This window comes from Myxocyprinus asiaticus, chromosome 39, assembly GCF_019703515.2.
Source record: "Myxocyprinus asiaticus isolate MX2 ecotype Aquarium Trade chromosome 39, UBuf_Myxa_2, whole genome shotgun sequence".
Lineage (NCBI taxonomy): Eukaryota > Metazoa > Chordata > Actinopteri > Cypriniformes > Catostomidae > Myxocyprinus > Myxocyprinus asiaticus.
The window spans coordinates 16,788,223-16,805,463 of record NC_059382.1 but is presented as its reverse complement, the minus strand read 5'-3'; the positions used below and the strand labels follow the sequence as shown (position 1 = coordinate 16,805,463).

Sequence of the window (17,241 nt, the reverse complement as noted above, 5' to 3'; positions counted from 1 at the left end):
GCCCAGCTTCAGGGTACGGATGTGCTGTCGGCTCTGTTCGGGGGTCCGGCCAGCCTGCTGCAGAATGGCTCTCTTCAAGTCATTTCAATGTTACACTCAGTTCAATAATCAACACTCTCAAAATAAACATAAACTTCTTCACAATACTCCATAGATTCAACACTCAATGTGAACAGATGACAATGCTGCACACTCGTTCTCTCTCTGCTCTGTTTTGGCTGCTTTCGAGGTCTCTCCCCGCTATCACTGTAACAAGAAACAGCTGTTAGAAATCATGTCAACCAGCTTGACAAGCCACACTACTCCCTCTCTCCCGCAAACAGACACACGACCACGCCCCCATCACCAAAGTCTGAGACATAGATGAGACTAGAACTGAGAGAGACATGAGACTGGCTCTGAGACAGAGATGAGACTGGGACTGAAAAAGATGAGACTGGTCCTGAAAAAGAGATGAGAATGAGACAGACATAGGACTGAGACATAAGACATTGATGAGACTGAGACTGAGATGGAGACAAATATGAGACAATGTCTGAGACAGAGATAAGACTAGACCTGAGACAAGGATGAGACAGACTCTGAGACAGAGATACAATTGAGAATTAAAAAAAAGATGAGACTGGGACTGAAAAAGAGATAAGACAGAGAAAAAGACAAAACAGTGTCTGAGAAATAGATGAGACTAAGACTAAGACAAAGATAAGACATTGCCTAAGACTGAGATGAGACTAGAACTGAGACAGACATGAGACTTGCTTTGGGACAGTGATGAGACATGGACTGAAAAAGAGATGATACAGAGACAGACATGGGACTGAGACAAAGACAACACAGTAGCTGAGACACAGATGAGACTGGGACTAAGACTGATGAGAAAATGTCTGAGACAGAGATGAGACTAGAACTAAGACAAACATGAGACTGGCTATGAAACCAAGATGAGACTGGGAATGAAAAAGAGATAAGACTAGGACATAAAAAGAGATAAAAATGAAACAGATGTGAGACTGAGACAAAGACAACACAGTGGCTGAGACATAGATGAGACTGGGACTGAGAAAAAGACAAGAGAGTGGCTGAGACAGAGATGAGACTGGGACTGAGACAGACATGGGACTAACACTGAGACAAAAGAAAGCCTGGGACTGAGACAAAGATGAGACAGTGGTTAAAACAGAGATGAGACAGGGACTGAGAAAAAGATGAGACTGTGTCTGAGACAGAGATTAGACTAGAACCAAGACAAAGATGTGTTGGGCCTCATGTATTCAGATAGAAGACAAAGGCAGGCCTAACACAGTCGTAAAACCTAACTCAGCCCCCACATACCAAGTCGTAAATCTTACTGATAAAAACCGCGCCAAAATCGAACAAAGGGAGTCCAAAACAGACTACAAATCCCATGAAGCCTTGCTCACTTAAGGATCGAACTCTCAACTCCTATTGGAACAGGCACACAACAGAACGTCCCTCAACCATGACATCATCAGGAGTAGAAATAACTTTGAAATGCTTCCAGGATTGGCTTCCAGCAACTTTGTTCACCATGTATAGACGTAGCTCATCGCTGCTCTCAGGTGCAACCTCGTGGCACAAGGAAGTAACATCCGACTTGAAACAGTGGCCATACAATCTCCATCTCGCTGGATGAGTTGAGATTACTCTGTTTTCAACCGAACACTCTAACGGATCCGAAGGAGACTGCCCAGCAATCCGCATCTTCATCCGTTTGCCTGCAGAAGTGAAGAGATTAAAGATTTCTCTTCCATCTTCAATCAAGTCGACATTTCTGATTTCTCCGCCAGCCCGCCGAGAATCAGCAGCCGTATGCCCGCCGACAGAGAGAGGAAATGGCCTCCCATCATCACCCGAGCCTCGAGGAACCGAGTCTGAGTTAAAAGGACGGATGAACACACATTCTGCAACCTCATGCGATTCAAGTAAGAGGTTTACGTCTGGGCAGAGATAGAATATTATAGTGTGTTATTCTTGTGTTTCAAGGTTTTTGCTTGTACAGTTTACGGACCGCCATGTCCGCTCATTATTAATACTCAGGGTATTAATTATCACGAATTTGATTCGCTGTATTGTGGTCCAACCAAATTGGACTGTGCATTTTCGCCATCGCGGGTGAGACCGGCAAACTGAGTTTATCCATTAAAGAATCAAAGAAAGCGGGACTGTTTACGAGCCGTCCACCGCGTCTCTGAGTGATAAACTAACAGTTGCTTTCTCTCCCACGATCGCGAAATCGGCTTTGGGGCCATCACTTAATTTTCTCTCTCTCTCTCTCTCTCTCTCTCGTACTAACCACACACACACACACGCGACCCCTCACAAACATTCTGGCACACATTTTTGGCTCGTAGATAGCTTCGTGCTAAAGCTCAGCTTTGTCCCTAAGCTATCGTACAAGCGGATACACGTGGTAACTGGTAGACGCCATTGACTGGTTTCTCTCCGCCCACGTTCGCGGCCATATTCCCTGGCCGGAAGTCTCACGTGACATACTCTCCATGAGAGTCACGTCCGCCATTTTGTGCGCGTCCCTCCTTACACACACACACACACACACACACACACACACTCGCTCTCACACACACACACACACACACACCCTCATGTGTTATAGGATTATTTTGATTTCCATATCTAATCATATCACTGTTTAGTTTGTAGTTGTAAGTCGCAAGTTTATGACTGAATTGTATTAATTATTAATTGATATTACTGCATAAATAAACTTTGTTTATATTACAAAGAGAAGTGTTTTGGTTTGTTTTGCATATGCCTGTGTCATGCTGACGGGATGTTAGTGCTCGGATTCAAGTCTTCATTCATTGTTTTTTTTCCTGAATATCGATATTCTTCGATGTCGATTTTCCTAAGAAAACAATCTAATATTGAGACTGTTATACTATCTGGTTATTAGTCCCTGATTCCAGGGTGGTGCCCTGTCAATGTTAATCCTTATTAATATTCTATTGATTTTTGATACTTGATAATTATCTTTGATGATTGTTGAATCTGAATGATCAATAAGCTAGTGTTAATTTTAATTAATGTTTCATCGATGTTAACAATTAACGATTATCTTTGATAATTGTTGATTTAAAGGATTAAAAAAGCTAACATTGATTCTCATCAATGTTCTATTGATTTTAATAATTAATCATTATCTTTGATAATGATTAATTATTGCTAATAACCAGACCCGCTCCTAAACGTAGCGCACTACATTTACTGGAGCCCCATATGAGGTTTTAATGAGTTAGATTAAATTAATTAATTTAAATATGAATTAATAACTAAAGAAATAGTTATTAATTATTTCTGATAGTAACACTGATCTAAACAACCAGTAAAGCCCCACAGATGAGACTGGCTCTGAGACAGAGATGAGACTGGGACTGAGACAGAGATGAGACTGGGACTGAAAATGCGACGAAAGTGAGACAGACATGGGACTGAGACAAAGACAAGACAGTGACTGAGACAGAGATGAGACTGGGACTGAGACAGATGGGGCATACACTGAGACAGAAGAGAGACTGAGACTGAGACAAACAACGAGACTTTGTCTGAGACAGAGATGAGACTAGAACTGAGAAAAAGATTAGACAGGCTCTGAGACAGAGATGAGACAGAGACAGATATGTGACTGGCACCGTGACAGAAATAAGACTGAGTTTGTGACTGGGACTGCCTTGCACTATAAAAATGTCTCCTTTTCTTTAAATGTCTTTCTGGTATAGATATGAATGACTGTGGCTAGATGACTTTTAAAATCTTTAGCTCATCTTAGTGACTTCACAGTCATGCAGTTTGAATGGCTCTGATGCAACCAGGCCTGGTTGTGAAGGTGTGAGTCAGTGTTATTTTGCTGATGGGCCGATGGGTGCTGTTAAAGTTTGACTCATGGAGGTCAGAGGGAGATGTCAGGTTCTTATTGAATTACGCTTGGAGTGCAGGCAGGGAGAGCATGAGGCCCTCAGACAGGACAGAGAGTTCTCTGTGCCATGCTCTCCAGACAGGAAACTGCCAGTCTCTTTCAGATTAAGCTTATTTCCTCTCTCCACTCTCACCTCTCCATGACCCGCAGATTTGTGACCTTTACTCTGAGAATGGCATGAGTCCAGTGTGCATAGAAAACACACCCACACAAACACATATGTCCCATACTTCCCTCTTCCTAAATGATACCTAAATCTGATTCAAAAACAGTATGGACACTGCATTGGAATGCATTGCTAAAGCATTCAACAGACAGACAGAAAGAGAGAGAGAGAGAGAGAGAGAGAGAGAGAGAGAGAGAGAGTAGAGAGAGAGAGAGAGAGAGAGAGAGAGAGAGAGAGATCATGAAATAAAATGTCAATACTCTATCCATATACAGAGAACTCCCCAGATCCCTGCTCACTCATTCCCTCCCAAACAAATAGTGGCAGTAATTTTTCCCTCTCACTGAGTTTTACGAGTAGTAATGTGAAGCACCTTTAACCACACTCAAGCCAAACTAGTGTTACAGGAGTCTGTCTGTGACCTGACACCCACATTGCTTTAAACACACACACAAACACGCACATAAGTACACAAACACAGAGGGTTTGTTCCAAAATCTAGTGAGCTTCCTTGAGAGATAGCATTTTAAGACATCATAGGTGCGCTTAGTTGTACATGTGCTAAAGGCCATACAGAAGTAAAACAATACTTTTAACAATTATAATGACAGTATGCTTGCATGCTGCCACATCCCTGCTGAGAAACTGTTTTACTGAGCTTAGTTTGTCTCCCACCATGGGCTGGTTGGGTTAGCTGTTTTTTTTTTATTTTTATTGAGGAGTTTAAGACATTTGTCAGCAGGTCAGACTGGAAGACCAGTTAGGCCAGCTTATCCCAGCAAACCAGTTTTTATTTGTTTTCTATCATGGCAACAGTAATTAATCAAATGTTAATAAAATCATAAAGAAGAGCGTTGCGCATCCGTCAAGTGTTGTAACATGGCGTTCAAAGTTTAATCAATGTCAACTTCGACCCCATTACCGCTGACCTCTCAAATGGTCAGCCAGTGATTACCAGGTAATTTGTATAAATGCAAAGACTCTTTGCAATGACAGGTCCAGCTAGTAATTTTTACATGTTTTAAACTCAATAATAATGTCTTTTAGAATACAAAGCAACAAGAAATAATTAAAAACGGTCAAAATTTCTTAAGAGATGTTGAATGTTTAATAATTTATTTTTATTCATAAATATTTACCTTGTTTTAGAGCATTCAGAGATCCCAGTTCATCAGCTAATTTAAATTCACCAAGAACCTTCTAAGTCCTTAATGTAAACAAGTCCTCATATTACCTTTTGGAAAGAATGTAACAAAGCAAGTGCCAGGACTTTTTTCTGTTCTCCAAATTCATGTTTTCAATGTTTACAGAGCACACCTCCATCTTTCTTGCCTGGCAAACTTGTAAATTGCCATTCCATGATGTTACTTGTAACGATTGTCATGTGGAGGTCAAAGCGATGCTTGAAACTGGTGTGTTGACACCAGGGTAAGAAATTAAGGGGGGCTTGGGGCAAAAATGCCACCGAAAGTGACAAACATACCCCAGAAATGAAAAATTATGGGGCAAAAATGCCCTGTGATATATATGTTTTTTATTTGTAGCATCTTATCTAGTTTTTATTGTCCTATTCTAGGCCTAGTTACATATTAACACAAATACAGTATAATTTTTTCATAATTTAATAGGAAAGATTAATTATTATTTATTAATATTCTAATATAATAATATTTAACGAATATAAATATTATCAATATTTAATATAATGAATTTAATATTAAGAATTTATAGTAATTGATTACAATGAAGTATTTAAACTAAAGGATGAACCGCTGTATATTTTATAGCCCTCACAAAAGGTACATTTATTTTTTCAAATTTAGGAGCAAAATATAGCCCCTCAACTGAAAAGTACATTTCTGACACTGGTTGACATCCTGACATGAGTCATGTGGAAGCCCTTTTATTATTGGGTATATACTGTATCCAAATGCACAGTGTAGATGAAGACACTTTTGATTTTTTTGGTTTGAAGATTCAAGTGCTTGCCCTAATGAAACACATCTTAAACCAGCATAACAGACAGGCAAAGGGAGAGAGAACTGACCAACCAGCTAAATAAGATGCTTGATGCTTGGCCACCCTGGAAGATCAGCTAAACTCAAACCAGCTAAGACCAGCAAACAATCTTTGGCTTGTTTAAGCCATTTCCCCCCCCAGCAGAGTGGTTTCACAGCCAGATTGGGGCATTCTGCGGCATCCTCTACCACCTAGCACTCAGAACCTGCCTGTAAAATGGAGAATGAGTCGTGTCAACTGCTGTCAACAATTATTTTCACATACTCTGTGCTACAGTCAAACAATGCAGACAGTGAATGCTATAAACGACGCTATCAGTGGGAGCAATCCGTTCTTTGTGAATTCCACCCAGAGTGTGTCAAAGCAAAGTAATAAACAGCTGGTGTGTGGGAACATGACCCAAACTCATGACTTACTGGTGACAGGACTGGGAGTGCCGTGCTGCCGGTCATAAGGGAGCTGGAGTGTGAGGAGCTCAGAGAAGACACACCACTGCAGTCACCCATCACAGCCTCCGCCCTGCTCTTGCCTTCCTAAGAACCTCCTATCACCTTCATCTGTTATTAGATAAAGAAACTGCACATCAGAAAATGTCCAATAAGATAAGGGCAGAGTACCAGGAAATCATGGCTGATAACCATCTCAATATGAATCCAACATATCTACATGGGCTTGTGTGCACATTCATAACATTACCCGTGATAAACTGCATTTGATTTCAAGCTGCATTTAAAAGAGCCGCAACAAAACCAGCTGAGCTGGTGTTATGCCAACTACATAGACATAATAATTATTTACAGGGCTGTGTTTGGCAAAATAATTGTTTTAGTCAGGGCTATTTCTCTTCGTAAAGCTGTTGGCCAATGTGTTATTTCCTGAGCGTTTTTGGACTTTGCAGGAAACAGCAATCGAAATGTTTCACAATCATGTTTTAATACACTTGCAGATGAGTAAATAAAAGCACATGAAATATCACAGCCCTTGTGTAACGAATTGTACATCACTTGGTTTAAATGGAGGGTTGAATTCCTTTCATCTCACTGTGTGGGTGGACCAGTGTCGTATATTAAGGCCACATGTAATGCCCGGCACTCTGCCTACAATAAAAACAGTGGTTTAATAGGCTCTGTGAGAGCTCTTTTTGATTGGATTTCGGGGTCATGAGCCTTCCATTAGCTACAGGGTTAACTGGGTGTTAGGTTAGTACCAGTACCTCAGTTAAACCCCACCTTGTTCCCTCACACACATAAATACACACACTTGATTCCTCTCCATGTAATTCTATTCTAAATGTTACAAACCAGCTGAGAAAATGTTTAGCTTAATTTAAGTTTAGTGGTGCTGTGGTAGCATTTTACCATTATTCTTCCACAAATTAAAGCTTAAAGGGATATTTCACCCAATAATGAAAATTCATAATTCACTCACTCACATTCACATTGTTCAAAACCCATATGACTTTCGTTTTTATGTGGGTATTCCCACATAAAAGGAGATGTTAGGCAGTATGTTAGTCTCCATTCACTTTTACTAAATTTTTCCAGACAATGGAAGTGTAAGGTGACTAAAGGCCGATTTATACTGACTTGGCAAACAGGTTTTGCTTACAGTAGTTCGCCTACAAATGATGATGAAATGCAGTGACATTTTTGTTCTGCCAATGTGTTTGTTTGGTGATATTTCTCCTGTTCTTGCACATCTCTGAAATTCTTGACCAAGGAGAACTCGGCTGGTCAAAGAGTGTTGATGATTGGTTAAAACTAATAGTGGGTGTGATTTGGTCGTGATGTTTTTTATTTGCAATTGAGCGTGCCAGCTGAGTAGTTGTTACCTAGGTTACTGTCATTAAAATGGATAATTTTGAAGCCCGTCTCTCAGAGAATGTGCAGAAGTATACTTTTTAAAATTTGATTATCACCACATACTCCGCAAAGACAGCGTGGCAACAATAAATGTGTGTAGAGATATTGGAGTTTTTATGAACTCAGAACAAATAACTTGTCGCCGAATGTGGAAGGGGCTCCGTGGCAAGTTTAATAAAGCAAATAAGTGATGCAGCGCTAAAAGCACCGATCCATGGAGAGAAAGACCTGCATTACTGGCATTACTTCCATGGCTGGAACAGTACGTTACTGTGACATTACCCTCAACTAAATAGTTTTAAAATGACACTGTGTGTAGTAAACGCCGGCTTCGTTCGCCAAGGATGCTTTAGTTCGTCCAGGGGAAAACATTTGGCTTCTTCCATAGTATAAAACAGGCTTAAGGGTGAAAATTCTGCCTGAAATGTATTTTTGTGTTTCACTGAAAAAATAAAGACAGTCATACAGGTTTCGAACAACATGAGGGTGAGTAAACGATGACACAGTTTTAAACTATACTAAACTATAGCTTTAAAGAGCTTAAAGATTAATAATACACTTTAAAAAAAGTTGTACATTATTCATATTTTGAGACTAGCAACCCTAAAAACAATTAAATTACTGTGACAGGTGGTAACCAAAGACATCAGCACAGAAAAATGAAAATACCATAAAAATAGCCAGTTTGCTAACTTGTTAGAGAACTTGTGGAAGCATAAAATACTAACTAACACCTACTCGTTTTAAATATAAAGTATACATTTTTCAAGCAAAATAGTAACTCCACAGGAACTATAAAAATGTGATATGAGGTTTTCAGAATTTTAAACATCTGTAAAAAAAAAGAAAGGATGGGTTGTCAGACCCAAGTGCATTCAAGATGAATTTCATTTTTATTTATGAAATGTGAAATTGCTGGGACACTGATTGTACAATGACCCATATCCATCCATCCATCTTTAAACTCACAATCTTATCTAATTATTTTCAAAGTAATTTTCCATAATTATTCAAACTGACTCCCATTTTTACTTTCTTAATTAAAGTATCCCTTTTGATTGACTTGCCATCTCAGCTAGCACATAATCATCATAGAAAGCCACTGACCACAGTTATGCCGCTACGCTATAACCAAAAACAGACAGAGGCAATTAAAGCAAAGTGTGACAGTGACGGGAGAGGATAGGGCGGACATACTAACAGTGAGCAGCCCAGAGACATGGAGCTCATCAGAGGTGCTGTTCACAACCAAAACACAGTAGTGTGGGAACCACAAGAGCTGTTGAGAGGATGATGAAAATCGTCACTTGGAGACAGAGAAATAAGAATGAAAAGGATTGTATGAGAGAGGAGGGTTACTAGTGAAAAGAACATTTTGCACATTCATGCATTTTCACATCAATGATATGGTGGAAATGAAGAACAAATACTAAAAAGAGTTCATAAAGTCACAATTCACACAAGGAGGTGGAGTTTTAACAATAGAAACCAGTTAACCCGCATTTCCTCTGATCAGTAGATTTCTGAGTCATTCACCTGAGGGGAATCTGTCATCTTTATGTTCCTTTTCTCTCATTCCAGTTAGAAGCACCTCAGCCAGACCCTGAGGTGTGTGGATATCTGTGTGTCTCCTATTAGGTCTCATAAAAACTCCTGTCTGATCCATCTCCAGAAAGGAACATGTTTAGTCGGCCAAGTGAATGCTTGGGGCAGCAGACTCACTTTGAAATACAAATAAGCAGGTATCCTGAAGCTACAATTTAGTTACACAAGCATTCATTGACACACAAATCAGAAGTGTTGAGAAAGCTACTTTAAAACTGTAGCTTCCCAAACTACAGATAACTGAAAGCAGTTAAAGTACAATCAAGCCAGCCATTTTAAAATGTACAGTAGCTTCAATAAAAGCTATTAAAGTAATATTCAGGGTTCAATACAAGTTAAGCTTAATCAGCAGCATTTGTGACATAATGTTGTTTAACACAAAAATAAATTTTGACCTGCTCATCTTAAAAAAAAGCACTTGGAAGTGAATGGGTCTGGTCTATAAACATTAAAATACTCACTATTTCAAAAGTATAGCTACAAGACATAAACTGTATGCACATTGACATGATTTTAGTGTGATAAAATCGCTAACTAACCTTTTCTGTGTAAAGTTGCAGTATAGCCAGTTTTACAACTTATGTCAACAAACCCTAAAATTACTGTAAAAATGACCATTTAAACAACTTTACAGCTCAAATAATACAGAAGAATCAGTTTTAACAGAAGAATTAATGTAAGTGCTTTTATAAAAATATAAGCTTAGCATTTCTGCCTTTAAACCTTTCAAAACTTGACCTCGTTCACTTCCATTGTTAGTGCCTCACCGTAACCTCGATTTTTGCTGTTTTTTTTTTCTTAAAGAAAAGGAGGAACGAGTCTAAATGAATTTTTGTGGTAATCAACATTATTCCACAAACGATTGTGCGTAACTTGTCTGAACCTGGAATATTCCTTTAACAATAAGTAACTAACTACATTGAACCAATTCAAAAATATAAGGTAAAATCTCTTAAAATAAATAAGACAAAATAATAAATTTTTAAACAAGGTTCCTAATTAGGGTGACATTTGCACAATATACAAATAATATAAAAAATTAGAAACATACTAATTTGTACAAGTGAGTTGAAAACATTCACATGAACTGTTTTCTGAATGAATCAACAACCAAAATTAAATGAAGACTTCCCACACTGCATTGAAGAAGAGGCAACACTTTTCAATAAAGGTTCTATTTGTTAACATTAGTAAATGCATTAGGTATCATGAACTAACAATGAAAACAATTTTTGTACAGCATTTTTTAATCTTAATGTTAATGTTGCGGTAATTTATGAAAATATATTCATTGTTCATTGTTAGTTCTCATTAGTCATTAACTAATGTTAAAGTATACAACTTTAAATTTAGAAAATGTATTAGTATATGTTAAAACAAACATTAACCAAGATTACCAAGTGTTGAAAAAAGTATTGTTCATCGTTAGTTTATGTTAACTAAAATAGTTAATGTTAACAACTACTATTGTAAAGTGTTACAGAAGAGGATATTCTAGGAAAGTGTGTTTGATTATTGCTTGAGTTTGCTCGATTTTAAAACATAAAATGAAGTGTGATGTAGCATTTTGTTGCGCTTCACTGCTATTCATTGTAAAAAGTAGCTTGTTACTGAAACAGTTAAGTTTAATTGAAAACTGCAGAGCTAATGTCTCGCAAATGGAAAAACGTAAAGTTAATAGTGTTGCAACTTTTACTGAGTTACTTTCCAACAATGAAAATTACAAAGAGAAACAAAGAAAGATAGAGAGAAAGAGAGAGATATAAAAAACACAAGAAAGCAAGAAGGAGAGAGTAAATGAAACCCTATCAGAAGGACAAAAACAATTAATCATATCAGTGGAAATGCTTATAAATGGTGCCAGTAATTACTATAACATGCTTTACTCTTATAAAGTTTCTAACAGTTCCCCAGCCCCCTGTAAAGTGTTTAATATTCTCTGTGAACCCAGCGATCAGTGTGGGAGGTGCTGCTCTCTAATGTGCATGAATGCAAATGCGTAACTGATAAGCTCTGAAAGCGGCATCTGCACATACCTGTTTGCTGCTCAAAAAACATTTATATCACTTTTAAATGGATTTCAGTGCTTCTTTGAGGTGAACTGATACAATCTAAATGGGATAAAAAAAAGCCAAAGGCTGCTGGGTGTGGGGATGTCCCTACTTTACCTCCCTCCCTTACTCTCTCTCATTCCCTCTATCTCTATTTTAACTCTCTGTTCATTAACCCAGACCCGTTTCATCAGAGACACTTGCTGACAGTAATGCATGCCCACCCATGGTGCTGCACACTCACACACACACATATGCACTGCAAGCCTGGTTGAGAATAGCTGTTAGCATTGGTCTGATTTATTAGGACCTCCTATTAGGACTTATAGTGATTCTCTTTTATGACTAAACAATGGGCGAGGCTTGTGGAGGCAGGGGGTAAAGAGTGACAGTTCACCCACAGCAAATGACAATCTCATTGCCAACAGACACAATTCATCCTCTCGCTGAGCTCTCTGTTCTTCTCTCAGACAGATAAATATCTGCAACTGCAACTGGCACATCAATCATCATTTATTGCCATAGCCACTATTAACACCTCAAAGCTCTTTCAATAAACTTTGCTGGTTCATCACGTCCTCCTCCTGTTGTAAAGTTGTGCAATTCAAAACTATACATTCCTGCTTTTTTCACCCATAAAATGGCAATTACTGTGGCCCCAAAAATATAACAACTGTGCAATGGATGTCAAGATTTTCACTGTAAAATGACTTTCCTATTATATGCCTTCAGAAGACTTGGAATATGATGCACAAGTTGCCTGGACAACTTTTATGATACTTTTAGATCCTTTTTTAAGCTTTAAAGCAAGTTCCTATCAACTGCCATTATATTAAAAAGACAAGGTTGGAATATTAATTAAAACATCACCATTTATGTTCTCCCAAAAAAGAAACACCTGGTTTGGAATGAAACGAGGGTGAATAAATTATGACAGAATTTTCACTTTTTGGGAATTGCAGTTCTCACGTGGATGATGCAGGTTTTAGTTTGAATGATGTGTCCTGATCCCATTCCCCTTCTTTCCTACATATTTTCCTATTTCTCTCTACTGTATTTCTCCAATAAATTAATAAAAAGCCTAGAAATAAAAAGAATGGTAATTCTGTTCACAACATAAATGATCCTTATGTTCTAAATGGTGTAATATGTGCATATTTGTTTATGTGTGGAGAGCTGAGGCAAGAGGAGAAAAAGACCAGAGTATTGATACCAGAGACCCCTCATTTACACAGGACGAATGGAAAAAGATCTGCCAGCAACTTTATGACTTTTTCTTATGCCCCTTCAGCAAAGAGAGAAAAAGGTCTCTCCCTCTTCTCTCTCTCTCACCCTTTTCAGATTCACATAAAGTCTGAGATATTTGATGATTTATGGTGAGAAGACGAGAGGAAGAGAGAAAGAAAGAAATGAGAGAGAGAGGGAGGAAGAGAGGGGGCGTGGTGGCAAGGGGGTTCAAACATGATGCAAACCATTTGGAGGAGAAAAAGGAGGCTGCCAGCACAGCCTGCTCTGTTTAAACTGGGGAGGAAGTGACCGTATATACAGCATGCCAGCAACCTCTCTCTCTCCCCTCAAGTACACACACACACACACACACACACTATCAGTGCTGAGGTCAGTCACTGGCCATTGGCTGCAGAGTGTGTTTGTTATTGTTATATTGTGTTTCTTTACATCACCACTGAGGCCATTGCCGCTGTTATTATCATTGTTCTTATTATTACAATCTATGAGCTTGAGGGCAAAAATGAGGGCAAGGATGAAGGAGCATCAGGATACAAGGGAGAAGAAAAAAAGGGCCTTAACTACCAGGGGCCAGCCTATCAACTTTGAAAACAAATGTTTAATATAAGCTTGAATATGTGGACCCACAGCTTATACAAGGCCCCCCTCAATAGGGCCCTTTTCTATGAGGGCCCCCAGCCCTCTTATAGGACCCTTTTGCATTACTGTTTCAAATTAAACTTTTTGGAGCCACTCTTTAACCCTATGATGCATATCATATTTGATACATGACTTTCTAAAGCCTCTACATGATCTGCAACATGATCAAAACTTAGCTGAAAACCCTGTTGTATGCAATGCAGTAGATTTCTACTGCCTCCTGGTGAAAGTTTCCGTGCTCTTGGAAGTAGAAGACCTTGTAATATAATTTACTAAATAGCTACCTTCACATTGTGATGCACTCATCTTTTTGATGTGAAATTTTTGCTTATTTTTATATAGTAAAATTAACAATAATGTTTATATTGTTACTGATATTTCAAAATGAGTATTTATTGAATTGAAGCAACATGTGCTTACTTAAAATGTCATTATTGTATAGAAACACTTGTTTAAATAGGTTTAAGAAAATGAATTTTCTCACTATTATTTCATATGTTTCATATGGCTTTATAGGATTAAGCTTTATGCTTTGTATGAAAAGTGCTTTCGAACAAAAACATTTATTATACTATTCATTGCTACAACTGCAAGCTTGCCCTACATTACAAATAGCTTGGCTTAAGTGGTTGGGAAAAGAAATATTGAAATTTTATTTTGCGTGGTACAAAAGTACTGATCAAACTAGTTACGAAAAGTTTGTTGAGGCAAACTGTAATGTTAGTTTGACAAAACCTTGTCAGAAAATTTGAAACACTTTTAAATGCTTGAAGTCAGAAAGTTTTACAGGTCTTACAGTAAGACAAAGAAAGAAAGAAAGAAAGAAAGAAGAGAGCATCTTAAAGCAGATTAAAGGGCTTGTGTGTAAGTTTTGACAGTTGAAGTTTGAAATCACGAACATGTAATGTAGTCTAGGAGATTTTGGCATAAATTATGACTTCACAGGGCTTTTATGATGGAAGAATATTAATGGTAGCCAAGTTTTAGGGTCACTGCAAACAGAATGTATAATAAAATGACCAAAAGACCATTATTTTTGAGCCACACACCTTTCAGCTCTTCAAAGCTCTCACAGTGGAGGGTAAAGTCTTTGAAGGTAATAGGGTGTAAGGATGATCACTTCTAAATGGAACACACCTCATCATTCAGATGAGTTAGAAAAGATATGGCAGCGTGAGCCAGAACAGCCTGAACTCTTTGCCAAGTTTCACCAAACCCAAGCATAGATGCTGTTGTAGCCTATTTGTTAAATTCTTCAATGAAGTGTTTGATGAAGTTAAAATATTTCATAATGTATCATTGCCCCTTTAAATATATGCACATTTACACTTTTATTACACATTTTGTTACATGCTTTTTTTTTTCTTCCAATGCATAATTTGTAGCATTTACAAGTATTAACACTGAGTTTACATTATGTATAACAAATGTTAAAATAGTACCTTCTCTTTAAGAAAAGTTGCTGTTCAGCAAATGTGTTTTGGTTGAGCGGTTTCTTTACCACATCCATGCTGTGTGTTTGAAAATTGATTGTGTGGATCTCTACTTTAAAAGATAATTGGACTGGAGGGGGCCCTAAAAGAAAATTGGCCCTGGGGCCCTTGCTAGTCGTAATCTGCCCCTGCGTCCATAACTTAATCTTATAGGGCTCTGAGACTGGGACCTTCCCAGGGTAGAGAAAGGATGGGGAAAGGGGGTGGAAGATATTGAGAAAGACAAAGTGATGACCATTTAGACGTATTAATTCAAAGATGCATGTTTTGTTTAGTAGCACTCTGTTCTGCATTTTTATGTTTAAATGTCAAACAAAAATGCACTAAATCAATTGTTGCAGCTGTGGCCAAGAGGTTAGCACACATGCTCCCAACATGTTGAGCTATGGTGCTCATGCAAGAAAAGCAGGTTCATATCTGGATCACAGGAGATTTATGTAATTGTGACATTTTATTTCAGCTAGTCATAAAATTTCCCACCACATCACAAATTATGTGAAAATAATTCTGTGGTGATGGAAATTACATTTTTTCATATTTTTGAAATAAAATGCCCAACAGCTTTGTCTTGCTAAGGCTACATTCACACAAGTAAATAATATTTTCACACTTTTTCCTGACTGGAGATGACGCCCAATGAAAATATTATTCTCACAAGTGATATTTACCTTGAATGTTCTTTGTTTTCACTCATATTTAATTTCAAGTATGCTCTTAACTGACAATTTTGTCGACTTGGTAAACAAGTACACACATTTTTTAAAACAACTTTATCTGGTCCAATTTTTTGGTGTAGTAGAATGATGCCACAACTAGGAAAGTTGTAACTTTTGGCAATGTAATAGAAAACATTTTATCACAATAAACATTTAAATGGTTTATGTTTATTCACTCTTAATTTAGATTATCATAGTTTTAAACATGTAATAATTTGTATTTTTATAATGGATTTTCCAAGTTTCATATTGAAAGTCTGGGTCTGGGACAAGGCTAAAACACTCAAATCCAGTGGTGAATTCTAAGGGCAAAACAAAATTTATTGCAAGCGAAATTTAAATATATTTAGAACTTCTTGGTAGATTCATATGAAAAATGCTAATTTTTGAATGAGTGTGATGAAGAGGAGGGCATGGCCAGGCCGTAACGATGGACGCCCTGTGCCGAATCAGCCCAATCAGCTGGGAGAGGTATAAAGTGGAGCTGGGGACGCCAGTTCGAGAGAGAGAGACGCACAAAGTTGTGTGTGTGTGCGTCAGTTTTATGTTGTGTTTTGTTCATTTGTGTCATTAAAAGTTTACGTTGAATGCTCAGCTGGCTCCCACCTCCTCCTTGCCCATTGTATGAATTCATTACATTGGTGCCAAAACCCGGGAGGGAGGAGGGATGCGCTGTCGGAGAGCCTTCGCAGCTGATGGAGGGATGCGACGCCAAGGAGGAATGGTTCGGTGATACTGGAGCAGTTCCCCAGAAGGCGGAGGAGCCCGCTGCTGTCCACCAGGAGACGAAGGAGCCCCTGCCGTCCACCAGGAAGTGGAAGAGCTGCTGCTGGCTGCCAGGGGGCAGAGGAGACGTTGCCGTCTGCCAGGAGGTGGAGGAGCAGCTGATGTCTGCTGGGAGGTGGAGGAGCACACTGCTGTCCACCAGGAGGCAAGGTCCTGTGCACAGCTGGCTGAGGACCAGTCGACAGCGTGTTCGGGGACTGGCGAGCCAGTCTCTTTCTCTTTCTCCTCTTTCTCTCTCTTTCTCTACTGCTCACCCTTTCCCTCTCCCCTCTCCCTCCCCTCGTCTTACTCAGATTCCCAGGAGGCGGGTAAGGCCGACCACTGGAGGTTTCCCCGGCCTGAATCGGGCACTGGGGGTATGCGACGAGGAGGAGGGCATGGCCAAGATGAAAATGCCCGGTGCTGAATCAGCCCAATCAGCCAGGAGAGGGATAAAGAGAAGCTGGGGACACCAGTTCGAGAGAGAGAGAGACGCAAGAAGTTGTGTGTATGTGCGTCAGTTTTATGTTATGTTTAAGTTCATTGTGTTACTATAAGTTTACGTTGACTGCTCAGCTGGTTCCTGCATCCTACTTGACTATCTTGTGAACCCTTACAGTCAGTTTGGGAGATGTATCCAACTCTTATTTAATAATGTATTTCACAAAACAATAATACTGCACAGGGCACTGTGCACATTTCTGGGAGAAAGAGCCTGGCAG

At 38.9% G+C, this 17,241-nt stretch overlaps 1 long non-coding RNA gene across 1 annotated transcript in view; it reads right to left on the bottom strand.

Annotated features, from left to right (window-relative positions):
• The window catches only part of LOC127430297 (uncharacterized), a 78,698-nt gene that overhangs the window by 33,908 nt on the left and 27,549 nt on the right, over positions 1–17,241 (bottom strand). Inside the window, exons 3-4 of the long non-coding RNA XR_007895432.1 lie at positions 6,557–6,697; positions 6,173–6,349 (exon numbers count right to left, since the gene is read on the bottom strand). This is a non-coding gene — a long non-coding RNA (uncharacterized LOC127430297). The remainder of the gene's footprint in view (positions 1–6,172; positions 6,350–6,556; positions 6,698–17,241) is intronic.